Consider the following 5,182-nt stretch of genomic DNA (forward strand, 5'->3'; position numbering starts at 1 on the left):
AACTTGAAATTAAGATAATATTGTGTATATATTTTGAACTTGAGATAATAAATAAGTCTATCACAATCCAAGAATTAAATAAGAAATTTGGAGATAAGCAGGTAAAGTTGGAGATATAAATTCAAAGTTGGAAAGATTTTTTACCAGATAAAGATATAAGATTCGATATATCTAGATAAAGATTAAACAAATGATAATATGATCCCTAGATTTTGAAATTCAAGGATGTATTTAAATGTATAAATTTTGAAATATCCAAGGGATGAATATTTAGATTTCGAAATATTATCCAAGATCACAGATACAAGAATGATAATTATCCTGAATTTAAAGTTTGATTGGAAAATTCAAACGCGAGGATAATGCAAGATTAGGATAGCAGCCAACTTCTATAAATAGGAGAGCCATACCACTCGAAAATCACACCTCAAAATTTAACAAAATTTTTGAGTTTTCGCACTAGTCTCCCTAGGAAATTTTCGAGACTTTGCTCTCTTAGTTCTGCCGAGTATCGAAGCACTGCTGCAGTCCAGATCTGGAGTAGGAATTCGAAAATTCCAGTGCAGGAACCCCCTCTTCTTTTAAAGTTTTTTCTCATCAAGATCCAAGGTAAGTGGGCTTATTTTAAATGTTTAAATTTTCGGTTATGTGAATTTTTCATTTGTGAAAATTCGGTCGAGTGCAAATTCTTTTTTTACCCCCTTCTAGTTAAGATTGTTGCATGAGGTATGTGTTGGCATTGTGAGGATTCAACTTTATATGGGGGAATCCCAAATATGATATGACCCTTATGCGGTGGAGATATAACCGCTATATGGCCTCGCCCCCTTATAGGAGTAAAAATTAGGGACTGATATCAGTACACCATTGAAAGTATAGGAATCTCAGTGCCTGGTTGATGGTATGCATGTGGTATGAGTCGTGTTATGCATGGTATGTGTTTCAAATTTAATGCATTTTTTATGTTGTGCTCAAATGGCCCCCACTTGCTGAGCGACAACCATATCACTCACCCTTACTCTTCCTTCCCTAGATAAATCCGAAGAACAGGTTGATGAAGAGGAAACAGAACAATTTTGGGGCTGGTGATTCACGAGATCAGTAGTAGCCATGTTTCGAATTTTCATGTTTTAATTCCTTGTAAAACACTTCCGCATTATTTATTTTTCAGTTGTAAAGAAAATGTTATTTTGAAAATTTTGAAATAAACTGGTTTCGGTTTATACTGTGCTACGAGGCTGGTTGTTTTTCGATTGTGTGATTGATGAACAACGCAGATGTCGATTAACCTCGGTCTCAGGGCATGAAAAAACATTTCGAAAAGAAATAATTTTTGAAGCACATAAGTCAAAATTTTCAGTCCACCCTGGCATTACAAAGATGTACTTTTTGAAGCACATAAGTCAAAATTTCAGTCCACCCTGGCATTACAAAGATGTAGAGAGACAAAAGAAAAATTTAAGGTTGAGCGGAATGTAGCAGAATTCGTTTTTAGATGTCAAGTTTGTCAACATGTCAAAGATTAAACCAACGATATGGATGAATACAAGAACCATTGGAAAGTCTGGGATGGAAATTGAATCATATTTCCATGGACTTTGTAGTGGATATACCTAATTACAGATAAAGTGTTGGGAAATTATAAGTTTCGGTGTTTGATAAACCAATCAGTAACCGAACTGAACAGCGACCGAATTGATGGCACAGAACTGATCTTAAAACTGAAGAAGACTTATCGAACTAAAATAAACTAAGTAGAAATGAAGTAAATAAATTAAAGTTCTCAAAATATAAATAAGTCTCAAAACTGATGATTCGGAGATTGACAAACTGATCGATATCAGAAATGAATGTGTTATTTTCAGAACCGATATAGCATAACTGAAATTTCAAACTGCAATTGATGACATGACCAACTGATCAGGAGTCAAATTGGTCTTGTTTTGGTAATCAGTTCTAACTGACGTCCTTTAAGTTTTAACATTCTTTAAGCTTCAGTTTGAGTATTTTAGTTATGTTATATCAGTTCTACGAATAACACATTCAATTCCGATCTTCAGTTCCGATATTGATCACTTTGTTAATCTCCGAATCATCAGTTGAGACTTATTTTTATTTTGAGAACTTTAGTTTATTTACTTCAGTTCTACTTAATCTCTTTCAGTCCGATAAGTCTTCTACTTAATAGTTATACCAATTTTTGATCAGGTAGCTCAACTGACGACATATACAGATGAAGAATTATCCCTCGCCAACATGGATGAGATTCTGCAGTCAGTTACTGAAGACATTCAGCAGAATTTCAAGGAAGATCAAGGTTCTGAAGACTCCTCTCCTATACAAATTTTTGAAATAACAGAGCCAGTTGTTGCAGTTGAAAAAATAACAAAAGAATTTCAGTTCGTAACTAAACAAATAAATGCTGAAGCAAAGCATGTAGTCCAGGAACCATCAGTTTCAACTTAACTGATTTCCACTACTTTGGTGGTTCCTGGGACATTCTTTATCTCCGAAGTTTCTCAACAAATTATCTCTGCTGGAAATAATACTACTGAGGAAACTATCGTATCTACTGATTATCCAGATCAACCTCAGAGTCTTTCAATACAAGAAGAAGTTGTCAATGAAGTTGTTGAAGATGTGGACCAAGATGCTCACACTAGACATCTAGCAGTTGTAGATTTTAGTGGGAAAGAGAAAGCCAAGGCGATTGCTGAAGACTTCCCTCGGAACTACCAATCACAACTGAAGTGATGCTCGGAAATATCATGTCCAGTGTGACAGATTTTGGGTCAACAATCTATCAAGTCATGTCAACCCAGCTGCTACATTCTTTAAGTCTAGATATTCTCAAGGATCATGCCATGAAAGACTTGAAGAAACTGACCAATGAAGTGTCTGTCATGTTCACAACTGTTGAAAAGATAGGCAGTTACGACACCAAAACTAGCCACCTCCCAAGAACTACTTAGAAAGAAGATTGATTTTGTGCACACAAGCTTGTCAAAGAAGATTGATATTGTGCAAGATCAGATGGCTGAAGTATCTGCACATGTCAGTGCAACATTCCTCATATTTTTCAAAATGACGGGTGTTGAAAAAAAAGGTGAAGAGTAGAAAAAGGATGACACCATTAAGAAACAAAATGAACCAGATAGCAAAACTGATAAAGGACCAGCCGACAAGAAAGCTAAGAAGTGAACAAGTTCGATATCAGTTAGCAGTCTGAGGGAGCTCAATAACTTGTAACTTTTCTCGTTTTGAAATATTTGTACGAATCTGTACTTACCTCTGTCAAAATTTTGCGGTTTGATATAAATTTTGAATCTTATTCAAAATGAGGGATTTTAATTTTAAAATTGTCTCATCATTTTAATTTAAAATCGTGTGCCACGAGTTTGTATATTTGCCGGATTCATGCAACTATATTATTTAATAATATAAATACAAGCATACTATTATATATTGCAAATTAATAAGGATGATCGATCAATAATACTATTAGATCTATGTGAGCCAGACATGGATCCAGGCTCATAAACTAGGTGAATGAATGGATGCAAATGCAATTTATTACAAAAGCTTCCAATATTTTACATGTCTTCATCTTGTGCATCGGATCCACCATCTTCCAGTCTTGATCTCTCACTATTTGTTATAATTATATTTGAATAGCCATAACACATAAGGGATACATCTCATAGGGTGGGAACGATCCATAAACTAGACCCACTTTAATAATATCAAATATTAACAAAATGAATTAAACAGTAAAATATCCTAACATACACATATCACATTTATCAAGGCTCTCGATCATCCTTCATGTATTTAATATCACATATTAACATCAATTAATTAAACAATTTAATTAATTGATTAAATCATATATCTAGTAATTTTATTACTAATCACCACAATTATTAAAAAAATTAATAAATTAAATAAGCACATTTTATTTAATTTCTAATTTATTCAATAATAATTTATTTCTTGTAAAATCTATTTTACCATAAATAATTAAAATCATATTATAATTATTTATTTAAAAGAAAATTATTAATTTACCAAAATTTGATTTTTAAAGAAAAAATAACAAAGTTTCATAAAATATCAATTTAATTCAAAAATTTTAAAATAAAAAAATTGCACCATTGGCTCTAAAAATTCAAGTCCATGACACAGCACGGTGTTCGAAACGAACCCGGGCATCCGCCTGCACTGCATGCCTGCTGTCGGATCAGATCGAGCGATGCCGGGCACGCTCATGTGCGCGTAGGTGGCAACTCACACGTTGCGCATGGTGACTGTCCAGAAGTGTTCCGGGAAATTCGAAAATTTTTTATATTTTTTTGATTTCTGATTAAAATCAAAATTTTATTGGTGCATCAATTTTTTGAAAAAAATATCTTGTGTGGTTAGAAATAAAATATTCAACATTAAATTTAAATCATACGATATAGAGAACCCGACTTTTATACCGCTGTTGGGAATCAGTTATCTCGTGTCCAAACAGCGAAAGTTTTAGAATTTTTAATTAGACGTTCAAATAACGTCTTTGGACACTCGTATGATTTAAAAAAATTAAGCATTCATAGGGTAATTATGAATATACTTTTAGTGAATAAATCACTTGATGCAAATATAATGGGATTGTCGACGGAGATAGTTCTTGTAATATTCTCTACGAATGATCTTCTTGAAATTTCTTTCTTTAATCTCCAATCAATTACATGACTAGAACGTTTTCTCCTCTTCAAAATTGCACTAAAAAATATAGAAAAAATTTAACGTAGAGATCAAAAACCAAAAGACGGCTCAAAACATAAACTATTTTTAAGGTAGCCGAAATTTAAGAGTTTTGTGGAGGAGAGTTTTTGAAAAATCATGAGTGTGGAGGCTAGGGTTTTGTGTCCCATTTTAAATCACGAGTCATTAACCTAGTTTTCTTAGTGGTAGGTTTAGACTTCCTTAATTAAACATTAATGTGCTTAATTAACTTGACTAATACAACTAGTTTAATTAATTAATATATCAAAGTCCTTTTAGGACTTTAATTAATTAGCATGTTGGACTTGTACTCTTACAATCCCATTATATATTCTCACATTACATTTAATTTAATATTTTATAAACTCAACCTTTGAGTTTAATATTTTAACTATCAATTTTCATAAATTCA

The sequence above is a fragment of the Primulina huaijiensis genome, chromosome 3 (genome assembly GCF_012295235.1).
Source record: "Primulina huaijiensis isolate GDHJ02 chromosome 3, ASM1229523v2, whole genome shotgun sequence".
NCBI classification, from domain to species: Eukaryota; Viridiplantae; Streptophyta; class Magnoliopsida; order Lamiales; family Gesneriaceae; genus Primulina; species Primulina huaijiensis.